Here is an 11,979-nt window from a genome sequence, read left to right as displayed (position 1 = left end):
AAATCGTAAATAAGGGGGGGCCATGTTGAGACTTAAAAAGAAAAGGGTGCACAGCTGACACAACAGAGGAAATCAAAGAAACTGTCGAACATTTTTACCGTGAACTGTACGCAAAAAACTGTTAACGGGGACACCATGAACGAAGTTTTAAAATCCATTGACCAAGCAACAAACGACAACGTGCTTTTAACCCAAGATTTTACGATAGGAATTAAACAAATGCATCAAATCTTTTAAGACAGGGAAGTCGCCGGGAGAAGACGGGCTTCCCTTGGAATTTATCTGACATTTTGGGACATTTAGCACCAGACTTGCTTGCTGTTTTTATGGATTTTGAACAAATGGACCGACTTCCTGACAGCTTTAGAGCAGGGATAGTGACTCTCCTTCACAAAGACAAAGACAAGACGGACTTGAAAAATTGGAGACCTATCACACTCTTAAATTTTGACTGTAAACTTTTTAGTAAACTTTAGCCTCACGCATGTCCTTGTTTTTAGAAGATCTGATTCACCCGGATCAAGCCTGTGCCGTCCCGGGGAGGAAGATCACCGACAGCCTCGTACTGATCCGAGATACCATCTGTTACGCGAGAGACAGAAACATTCGGCTAGTAGTCCTGAATTTAGATTTTGAGAAAGCCTTTGATCGGGTCCGCACCAGTACCTTTTCCAGGTACTGCAAAAATGGGGTTCCCGAGAAGGTTTATAGCCTGGGTGGGACTGCTGTACCGGGAGATCAACAGCAAATTCATTGTTAACGGGCATCTGACAAGAGCAGTGGATATAAACTGCGGTGTCCGTCAGGGTTGTCCGTTATCTGCCCTCCTCTACGTTATCTGTATAGAACCACTGGCACAGACCTTGAGAAGGGACCAACGAATCCATGGGGTAGGAGTCCCAGGGAGCGGGGGACTCGAGACAAAATGTATTTATATATGGACGACATCAACATTTTATGCACTGACCTTTTATCTGTCAACAGGACGCTGGACTTGACTGACTGGTTCGGACAGGCCTCTGGGTCAAAGCTGAACAGAAGCAAGACCCAAGCCCATTTTTATGGACCGTGGACAGCGACTGAGACGACAGGACTCCCCCTGACTGTGACCCAGACTGACCAAAAAATACTTGGGATCAGGTTTGATAGGGAGGGGGAGGGGAAAACAAATTGGGCAGACATAGTAGGGAAAGTCAGGCAGAGACTAGGGTACTGGACACTTAGAGGACTGACTTTAGAAGGAAAGGTTTTAATCATCAAAGCAGTGATTTTACCTTTGCTTTTACTCATCAGTTCTGTTTTTATCCCGCCTAGGAGAGTGATCTTAGACCTGGAACGAGCCATCTTTTATTTTTTGTGGGGCTCCAAGTGGGAAAGACTGAGACGAAGCGTGATGAAGAAGCCAAAGGAGAAAGGAGGAAAAGGAGTGCCAGACCTGCACTTGTTCCTAGGAAGCAGATACACAGCACTACACATGGCAACCGCCACAGCCCCATCCAGAAACCCCAAGACCGCAGCAATGACACGGTTCTGGATGGGGTCCTACCTCAGAAAACTTAAGATCTTACCCACAAGTCTCAAAGTACCAGTGTCTTTTAACCTGCCACCAGCCTATGCTTTTATCCAGTCATTTTTAAGGCATTTTAACCTTGAGCAGGAGGAGTTGCAGGTTTTAACCACTCACCGCTCTCTCATTTCTGTTGTGCAGGAGCGGGAACCAGTGAGTCCAGTGCGCGGGCTTGCATTCGGCGAGCCCTCAACAGTTTGGCGCAACGTGAACCATCCAGCTCTTCCAAACAGACTCCGGGACCTGTCATGGATGGTGGCTCATGAGATCCTCCCAGTCAGGTCCGTAATGCACTCCCGGGGCATGTCGGCGCACTCAACTTGCCCCCGACCAGGTTGTGGCGCGCCTGAGTCGGTAAGGCATCTGCTCTGGGAGTGCAGCGCTGCCGTAGAACAGTGGGCAACGGCCGGCTCCTTGCAATTCCCGTACTTGCCAGCAAGGGAGGTCCTCACACCACAGCTGGTGCTGTACGGGGTGAGCCAAGGAAATCAGATACCAGCACGTACATTTGCCAAACAGTGGCTCACCCTAGCCGCCATCAAAGACGCCATATGGACCTCCAGAAACTTGCTGGCAAGAAAGCACATGCAGATCCCCCCGTGGCTGTGATCCGGATGGCCGCAGCAACGGCCCAAACGGCCAGAGCTGCAGGCGGCGGGCCTAGGACACAGCCACAAAGAAGAATCGCCTCTGTGCCCATTCGGACGGAGGAGCCGGAGCCACACAAGGAAAGTTCAAGGCAGCGGCGGCCTGACCCTCCGGGTGAGGTTGGTGGGAAGGAGCTACAGGGTGAGGGTCTCCTCTGAGCGCCTGACAAGATCCCGAGAGTCCAAATCTGTTTGGGGGAGCTGAATGAGTTCCCCTTTGATAGGGACTCACTACACTCCTGCACAACAGTGGACTTGGAGAAGAGCTTTTATTATCCATTTATTTTTGTGAGTTTTATTTTAACAAATGCACTCCGCTTTGAAGACTTTTAACAGACACTCACAGACATGGACAAGCTGAAAACCATTTTATACCTTTAATTTATGACGTTATCTGTAATGCATTTTAAACACTTTTTTTAAATGTTGTTTTACAGAGAACATTTATCTATTTATTGACATGTTGTATTTTAAAAGGTAACTTGGAATTGACATATTATGAATCATGTTTGAATTGAGTGTCAATAAAATTTTTCTCAAAAGAAAAAAATCTGTTCTTATCAGTTTAATATCTGATATGTCCCCTATAAGGGGGCAACATATTAAATGGATTTTTAGCACCGGGAGCTGAGACGAGGGGCTTGCTCCGTCCACTCCACGCATCGACCCGGTATTGCAGTGCCTCCGGGGGCGGTGCACCCTTCTCCTGCCTTGTGTAAAACCAAAATACTGACCCAAACGCAGAGGTTCGTCGCTCTGCCGGACGCCGGCCCGAAAAAGGCGCCAGTCGAGGGGGGGCGGCCAGCTGAAGCCTCGAAGAAGGCAGCGAGATTTGCACTTTATGATTGGCAGACGACGAGGGGATATTTGGGACCGGCATGGCTGTTAAATGTGCCCTGCACTTCCCCTCCCTTTCTCCCACTCGTCATCGAGAGCCCGAGTATTTCGGATGCTCGGTAGCCTGTGTCCAAAAGCCAGGCCTTCATTTCTCCGATTGGATAGAGCCTCTCAGAAGGTGGGGAGGGGACACTGCGGCGCCTCCGTAGGCCCGGCACGGTTGGCCAACACGGTGGAGGAACCGCAGCGTAGAAAGGATACAAGAAACTAAAACACCTCAAATGAAGCAAGAAAACCTGCTACAACTGCTAAATCGGTGAATAAAACACACTTACCTTCTCGTCTTTGGTCTGGTCAAGGTGGCAGTCCGGCAGAGGACAGGTAGGCAGTCCTCGGGACCAATGAATTCCTTGTTGCAAAAGTTTTTCAGCTACGGCAAAGTTGAAATTTTATTCACAAGGAATGAGGTGAATCTCCTCCCAGAAAAGCTGGTGACACAAAACGAAGCCCCAAACCGGCAAAGGTTTTAACCAGAAAGAGGAGGCCATTGCAGTCTTGGCCAAAAGGCCGAGAAGCGATCGGCCACATTTCCCCTCCCTTTCTCTCACTCGTCATCGAGAGGCTACAAGAGCCCGAGTCGTTCGGTAGCCTCTGTCCAAAAGCCAGGCCTTCGTCTCTCCGCAGCCCGATTGGATAGAGCCTGCCATGACCTGGGGAGGGGTAGGGGAACGGGCGTGGCCTGGTACTTGGGACTCGAGAGGCAGAGTGAGGCTTACCGTGAGGGTAGTGGCCGGGACGACTAGGCTCGTCGGCGGCTCTGGAGGAGGGGCCCGTACTTACTCGGGTTTCTCTTCATAACGTACAAGTCTTTCGCCTTTTACTAAAGACTTCCGTGGAGAGGGACGCCAATGAGTTAAAACTATTTTTGGCAGGCTCTGCCGTGTGGCCGAGCCTCGTGCGTTTGTGAAAAGGAAATAAAACGCCGCCCCCGGCAAGGTTGAGCGGTGCGACGAGGCGCGCTCGGGAGGAGGTGCTGAGACTCAGCCGTTGTTATGCGCAGTTGAAACCACTGCGCCACGGCAGGGGGAGAACTGCTCCGGGAGGTGGGCGCTGGAAGCAACCAGCGGGGGTTATCGCTTCTCGGCCTTTTGGCTAAGATCAAGTGTAGTATCTGTTCTTATCAGTTTAATATCTGATATGTCCCCTATAAGGGGGCAACATATTAAATGGATTTTTAGCACCGGGAGCTGAGACGAGGGGCTTGCTCCGTCCACTCCACGCATCGACCCGGTATTGCAGTGCCTCCGGGGGCGGTGCACCCTTCTCCTGCCTTGTGTAAAACCAAAATACTGACCCAAACGCAGAGGTTCGTCGCTCTGCCGGACGCCGGCCCGAAAAAGGCGCCAGTCGAGGGGGGGCGGCCAGCTGAAGCCTCGAAGAAGGCAGCGAGATTTGCACTTTATGATTGGCAGACGACGAGGGGATATTTGGGACCGGCATGGCTGTTAAATGTGCCCTGCACTTCCCCTCCCTTTCTCCCACTCGTCATCGAGAGCCCGAGTATTTCGGATGCTCGGTAGCCTGTGTCCAAAAGCCAGGCCTTCATTTCTCCGATTGGATAGAGCCTCTCAGAAGGTGGGGAGGGGACACTGCGGCGCCTCCGTAGGCCCGGCACGGTTGGCCAACACGGTGGAGGAACCGCAGCGTAGAAAGGATACAAGAAACTAAAACACCTCAAATGAAGCAAGAAAACCTGCTACAACTGCTAAATCGGTGAATAAAACACACTTACCTTCTCGTCTTTGGTCTGGTCAAGGTGGCAGTCCGGCAGAGGACAGGTAGGCAGTCCTCGGGACCAATGAATTCCTTGTTGCAAAAGTTTTTCAGCTACGGCAAAGTTGAAATTTTATTCACAAGGAATGAGGTGAATCTCCTCCCAGAAAAGCTGGTGACACAAAACGAAGCCCCAAACCGGCAAAGGTTTTAACCAGAAAGAGGAGGCCATTGCAGTCTTGGCCAAAAGGCCGAGAAGCGATCGGCCACATTTCCCCTCCCTTTCTCTCACTCGTCATCGAGAGGCTACAAGAGCCCGAGTCGTTCGGTAGCCTCTGTCCAAAAGCCAGGCCTTCGTCTCTCCGCAGCCCGATTGGATAGAGCCTGCCATGACCTGGGGAGGGGTAGGGGAACGGGCGTGGCCTGGTACTTGGGACTCGAGAGGCAGAGTGAGGCTTACCGTGAGGGTAGTGGCCGGGACGACTAGGCTCGTCGGCGGCTCTGGAGGAGGGGCCCGTACTTACTCGGGTTTCTCTTCATAACGTACAAGTCTTTCGCCTTTTACTAAAGACTTCCGTGGAGAGGGACGCCAATGAGTTAAAACTATTTTTGGCAGGCTCTGCCGTGTGGCCGAGCCTCGTGCGTTTGTGAAAAGGAAATAAAACGCCGCCCCCGGCAAGGTTGAGCGGTGCGACGAGGCGCGCTCGGGAGGAGGTGCTGAGACTCAGCCGTTGTTATGCGCAGTTGAAACCACTGCGCCACGGCAGGGGGAGAACTGCTCCGGGAGGTGGGCGCTGGAAGCAACCAGCGGGGGTTATCGCTTCTCGGCCTTTTGGCTAAGATCAAGTGTAGTATCTGTTCTTATCAGTTTAATATCTGATATGTCCCCTATAAGGGGGCAACATATTAAATGGATTTTTAGCACCGGGAGCTGAGACGAGGGGCTTGCTCCGTCCACTCCACGCATCGACCCGGTATTGCAGTGCCTCCGGGGGCGGTGCACCCTTCTCCTGCCTTGTGTAAAACCAAAATACTGACCCAAACGCAGAGGTTCGTCGCTCTGCCGGACGCCGGCCCGAAAAAGGCGCCAGTCGAGGGGGGGCGGCCAGCTGAAGCCTCGAAGAAGGCAGCGAGATTTGCACTTTATGATTGGCAGACGACGAGGGGATATTTGGGACCGGCATGGCTGTTAAATGTGCCCTGCACTTCCCCTCCCTTTCTCCCACTCGTCATCGAGAGCCCGAGTATTTCGGATGCTCGGTAGCCTGTGTCCAAAAGCCAGGCCTTCATTTCTCCGATTGGATAGAGCCTCTCAGAAGGTGGGGAGGGGACACTGCGGCGCCTCCGTAGGCCCGGCACGGTTGGCCAACACGGTGGAGGAACCGCAGCGTAGAAAGGATACAAGAAACTAAAACACCTCAAATGAAGCAAGAAAACCTGCTACAACTGCTAAATCGGTGAATAAAACACACTTACCTTCTCGTCTTTGGTCTGGTCAAGGTGGCAGTCCGGCAGAGGACAGGTAGGCAGTCCTCGGGACCAATGAATTCCTTGTTGCAAAAGTTTTTCAGCTACGGCAAAGTTGAAATTTTATTCACAAGGAATGAGGTGAATCTCCTCCCAGAAAAGCTGGTGACACAAAACGAAGCCCCAAACCGGCAAAGGTTTTAACCAGAAAGAGGAGGCCATTGCAGTCTTGGCCAAAAGGCCGAGAAGCGATCGGCCACATTTCCCCTCCCTTTCTCTCACTCGTCATCGAGAGGCTACAAGAGCCCGAGTCGTTCGGTAGCCTCTGTCCAAAAGCCAGGCCTTCGTCTCTCCGCAGCCCGATTGGATAGAGCCTGCCATGACCTGGGGAGGGGTAGGGGAACGGGCGTGGCCTGGTACTTGGGACTCGAGAGGCAGAGTGAGGCTTACCGTGAGGGTAGTGGCCGGGACGACTAGGCTCGTCGGCGGCTCTGGAGGAGGGGCCCGTACTTACTCGGGTTTCTCTTCATAACGTACAAGTCTTTCGCCTTTTACTAAAGACTTCCGTGGAGAGGGACGCCAATGAGTTAAAACTATTTTTGGCAGGCTCTGCCGTGTGGCCGAGCCTCGTGCGTTTGTGAAAAGGAAATAAAACGCCGCCCCCGGCAAGGTTGAGCGGTGCGACGAGGCGCGCTCGGGAGGAGGTGCTGAGACTCAGCCGTTGTTATGCGCAGTTGAAACCACTGCGCCACGGCAGGGGGAGAACTGCTCCGGGAGGTGGGCGCTGGAAGCAACCAGCGGGGGTTATCGCTTCTCGGCCTTTTGGCTAAGACTGCGATCGCCTCCTGTGTCTGGATAAAACTTTTGCCTGTTTGTGGCGAAGTGTTACCAGGTTTTTGGGAGGATACTCACATTATTCCTTGTGAATAAAATTTCAACTTTGTTGTAGTTGAAATTGTTTCACACAAAGGAATTCATTGGTTCAGAGGACTGCTTACCTGTACTCTGCCGGAATAACATCTCGACCAGGCCAAACAAGACAAGGTAAGTGTGTTTTATTCACCTTTCTAACATTTTTAGTAGATTTTATTGCTCTTTTTAGAGCATTCTTTTACCTTATTTTAGTTGACTTGGTTTTAGACTGTTTTAGGTGTTTTAGCTTCTTTTTACCACTTTTACGTTGTGGTGCCTCCACCATGGCGGCCAACCATGCCGGCATGAGGAGGCACCACAGTGTCAGATTTACATTCAAAGAAAAAGATGGGAAAACCCTTGTTATGTCAAGGCTTGACTTCTCAAGGAAAATGATCCAGAACATTTTGAAATTCTCCCCGCAGGATATAAATTGTATTTTGACTCTGCCATTTGGAAAAGGTTTCGATGTGAGTTTTGTCTCTGCTGCCGTGTTCAGAGATTTCTGGACACGCTTCGAAAATGAAAAACCCCAGTTTACTGCATTTAATGTTGAGAAACTGACTGATAATGCCGCTAAAACGGTAATTGTCAGAATGTTCAATGAGACTGTGAATGCAGATGACATTTGTTTGTGGCTGGGCAGATTTTGCACTGTTAAAGGCCAGGCTACCAAAGTGAGAGATGAGGATGGCATCTGGAATTGCGCTTGGAGGGTCCCCATCCAACAATGGCAAGACCCTCAAGGCTTCCAGGGCCTGAAACATCTGCCATCCATGATAGTTCTGGGAAACAACAGGGGCTACATTCATTACCAGGGCCAGCCCAAACTCTGCCGCAAGTGTGGTGAGAATGGGCACCTGGCAGAAGCGTGCCAGCAGATCATTTGTGGTAAATGTAGAGAAATTGGGCATACTTTCGAGGAATGCACCAATGGCAGAAAGTGCAATCTTTGTGGAGAAACAAACCACCTCTTCAGAGATTGCCCTAAGTCGTTTGCCAACAAATTAAAGGCAGCAAAGGCACAAAATGGCGGACAAGACGAAGCAGTTAGAGAGCTAATTGAAGAGGCTGGGCTGGAGAATTCAAATCTCCCGCCAAATCCTGTGATTGGAGGAGAAGGACCAGTAGAGGCGGGAGAAGGGGAGGGGCCTGCAGCTGCCCCACAAGTGGAGAACAGGGAAGAAGCAGTGGCAGTGCAGGCAGAAGGCGGAGCTAGCTCAGTGACTGGCTCAGAACAAAAATTTGGCCAGTCACAGAGTGATAGCGAGGATGTCCCCCTCCCCAATGCCCAGCCGGCCAAGAGACTAATTTCAGAATTGTCTTCTGAGTCTCCTGGAGCCTCGGAAAAGAGGGGAAGAGCTGAGAGCTACTCAGACAGTTCATCTGTGGAGGAGCCCAGAGTCTTCCCCTCCAATTCGCCTAATGAAGTCTCTTTTTTAACTATAGCTCTGCAATCAACCCCTAAGGACTCAAAGCTCAATGCACCCTGCGTCAGAGGCCAACTCCTAGAGTCCGAAAGGGAAATGGAGCTCAACCCCGTCATCTCTCACCCATGAGAATGAAGGAAGAGCTCCATTCACAAGAAATCCACTAACTGCTGTTTTTTAAACATTTGAAATCCCCCTTTTTTTTTAGTCTTTTAAGATGTCATACCTGCAAATTTTAACCATACTCATGACACTCACCTTCTCAACTATCAATGTGAGGAGTGTGAAGTCGAGAGTTAGAGCCCAGATTGTTTTATCCTTTCTTAACTCTTTTAAGTCTGACGTGTTTTTAATACAGGAATGCGGCCTACCATTTTTAAAACACTACAGAGAATGGGAGGAGTTATGGCCACAAACGTCGATATGGAGCGGCTCAAATGAAAACAAAAATGATGGAGTGGCCATTTTAATAAAAAACCCTCTAGTCTGGTGAAGGGCAGCACTGTGGTGAGAGATGGTCGGGCACTTTTAACACACTTGACTTTTATGGGGAAGGATTTTAACGTCTTAAATATTTATGGCTTTAATGACAAGAACGACAGGTATGACCTTTTAGAAGACCTGCAGCCCCACATGCTAGGCAGGGCACCTTTAGTTGTAGGGGGGGATTTTAATTGTATTTTAAGCAGGAACGATAGGAGAAGAATAGGGGACGATTTTAAAGTGGACAAGACTTCAGTTTTACTTCAAAGCATATGCAGTGATTTTAGACTTGTGGACTGTTTTAAAACCATGCATCCCAGAGAGGAGGGCTTCACCTGGTTCAGTAGTGATGGCACCCGAGCCTCTCGCATAGACTACATTTTATCACGTGATTGCCCACCAACCGATGCTAGATTGGAACCTGTTTTCTTTTCTGATCACGCAATTCTTTCCTGCACCCTTTCACTCTCTTCCGGTGTGACGGCAGGAAGTGGTCTGTGGAAGCTCAATTGCTCCCTGTTAGAAGACAGGGAGCTAGTTAGGCTGTACAGGGAGCAATACCGAGAGTGGCAGACCCTTCAAGACTTTTACGATACACGTGCACAGTGGTGGGAAATGGTGAAGGGAAAGACAAAGACGTTTTACAGACAGGCAGGGAAAAGAAAGAAAAAGAGGGACAACAGACGCATGTTGGGACTGCAGAAACGGCTTCAGAGGTATTTTAAACTAATCCAACATGGAATGGATTTTAATGAAGAGATAAAACAAATTAAAACAGAGATGTCGGTTTTAGCAGAAATTAATAGCAAAGGTGTGATTTTAAGAAGCAAGGAAAGGGAAATAGAGGAAGGAGAGAAGTGCACAAGATATTTTTTTAAGAAAATCGTAAATAAAGGGGGGGCCATGTTGAGACTTAAAAAAGAAAACGGGTGCACAGCTGACACAACAGAGGAAATCAAAGAAACTGTCGAACATTTTTACCGTGAACTGTACGCATACAAAACTGTTAACGGGGACACCATGACGAAGTTTTAAAATCCATTGACCAAGCAACAAACGACAACGTGCTTTTAACCCAAGATTTTACGATACCGGAATTAAACAAATGCATCAAATCTTTTAAGACAGGGAAGTCGCCGGGAGAAGACGGGCTTCCCTTGGAATTTTATCTGACATTTTGGGACATTTTAGCACCAGACTTGCTTGCTGTTTTTATGGATTTTGAACAAATGGACCGACTTCCTGACAGCTTTAGAGCAGGGATAGTGACTCTCCTTCACAAAGACAAAGACAAGACGGACTTGAAAAATTGGAGACCTATCACACTCTTAAATTTTGACTGTAAACTTTTTAGTAAACTTTAGCCTCACGCATGTCCTTGTTTTTAGAAGATCTGATTCACCCGGATCAAGCCTGTGCCGTCCCGGGGAGGAAGATCACCGACAGCCTCGTACTGATCCGAGATACCATCTGTTACGCGAGAGACAGAAACATTCGGCTAGTAGTCCTGAATTTAGATTTTGAGAAAGCCTTTGATCGGGTCTCGCACCAGTACCTTTTCCAGGTACTGCAAAAAATGGGGTTCCCGAGAAGGTTTATAGCCTGGGTGGGACTGCTGTACCGGGAGATCAACAGCAAATTCATTGTTAACGGGCATCTGACAAGAGCAGTGGATATAAACTGCGGTGTCCGTCAGGGTTGTCCGTTATCTGCCCTCCTCTACGTTATCTGTATAGAACCACTGGCACAGACCTTGAGAAGGGACCAACGAATCCATGGGGTAGGAGTCCCAGGGAGCGGGGGACTCGAGACAAAATGTATTTTATATATGGACGACATCAACATTTTATGCACTGACCTTTTATCTGTCAACAGGACGCTGGACTTGACTGACTGGTTCGGACAGGCCTCTGGGTCAAAGCTGAACAGAAGCAAGACCCAAGCCCATTTTTATGGACCGTGGACAGCGACTGAGACGACAGGACTCCCCCTGACTGTGACCCAGACTGACCAAAAAATACTTGGGATCAGGTTTGATAGGGAGGGGGAGGGGAAAACAATTGGGCAGACATAGTAGGGAAAGTCAGGCAGAGACTAGGGTACTGGACACTTAGAGGACTGACTTTAGAAGGAAAGGTTTTAATCATCAAAGCAGTGATTTTACCTTTGCTTTTACTCATCAGTTCTGTTTTTATCCCGCCTAGGAGAGTGATCTTAGACCTGGAACGAGCCATCTTTTATTTTTTGTGGGGCTCCAAGTGGGAAAGACTGAGACGAAGCGTGATGAAGAAGCCAAAGGAGAAAGGAGGAAAAGGAGTGCCAGACCTGCACTTGTTCCTAGGAAGCAGATACACAGCACTACACATGGCAACCGCCACAGCCCCATCCAGAAACCCCAAGACCGCAGCAATGACACGGTTCTGGATGGGGTCCTACCTCAGAAAACTTAAGATCTTACCCACAAGTCTCAAAGTACCAGTGTCTTTTAACCTGCCACCAGCCTATGCTTTTATCCAGTCATTTTTAAGGCATTTTAACCTTGAGCAGGAGGAGTTGCAGGTTTTAACCACTCACCGCTCTCTCATTTCTGTTGTGCAGGAGCGGGAACCAGTGAGTCCAGTGCGCGGGCTTGCATTCGGCGAGCCCTCAACAGTTTGGCGCAACGTGAACCATCCAGCTCTTCCAAACAGACTCCGGGACCTGTCATGGATGGTGGCTCATGAGATCCTCCCAGTCAGGTCCGTAATGCACTCCCGGGGCATGTCGGCGCACTCAACTTGCCCCCGACCAGGTTGTGGCGCGCCTGAGTCGGTAAGGCATCTGCTCTGGGAGTGCAGCGCTGCCGTAGAACAGTGGGCAACGG

General features: G+C 49.7%; 5 non-coding genes and 1 pseudogene across 5 annotated transcripts; all 6 read left to right on the top strand.

Annotated features, from left to right (window-relative positions):
* The first annotated feature begins 2,738 nt into the window (after positions 1 to 2,738).
* On the top strand, positions 2,739 to 2,918 carry LOC119913793 (annotated as a pseudogene).
* Positions 2,919 to 3,887: 969 nt separating this feature from the next.
* Positions 3,888 to 4,000, top strand: LOC119913817. The gene has a single exon (XR_005446652.1). It is a non-coding gene; the product is annotated as a U5 spliceosomal RNA (small nuclear RNA).
* Positions 4,001 to 4,183: 183 nt separating this feature from the next.
* Positions 4,184 to 4,375, top strand: LOC119913780. The gene has a single exon (XR_005446626.1). It is a non-coding gene; the product is annotated as a U2 spliceosomal RNA (small nuclear RNA).
* Positions 4,376 to 5,344: 969 nt separating this feature from the next.
* On the top strand, positions 5,345 to 5,457 carry LOC119913816. The gene has a single exon (XR_005446651.1). It is a non-coding gene; the product is annotated as a U5 spliceosomal RNA (small nuclear RNA).
* A 183-nt stretch (positions 5,458 to 5,640) lies between these two features.
* LOC119913779 lies at positions 5,641 to 5,832 on the top strand. Its single transcript, XR_005446625.1, has one exon. It is a non-coding gene; the product is annotated as a U2 spliceosomal RNA (small nuclear RNA).
* A 969-nt stretch (positions 5,833 to 6,801) lies between these two features.
* LOC119913815 lies at positions 6,802 to 6,914 on the top strand. Its single transcript, XR_005446650.1, has one exon. It is a non-coding gene; the product is annotated as a U5 spliceosomal RNA (small nuclear RNA).
* The last annotated feature ends 5,065 nt before the right edge of the window (positions 6,915 to 11,979 follow it).

This window comes from Micropterus salmoides, unplaced genomic scaffold, assembly GCF_014851395.1.
Source record: "Micropterus salmoides isolate LMB-PRFRI ecotype aquatic unplaced genomic scaffold, ASM1485139v1 Ms_hic_scaffold_2, whole genome shotgun sequence".
Lineage (NCBI taxonomy): Eukaryota > Metazoa > Chordata > Actinopteri > Centrarchiformes > Centrarchidae > Micropterus > Micropterus salmoides.
Note: the sequence above shows the minus strand (reverse complement) of the source record. Positions and strands in the feature narration are given on the sequence as shown.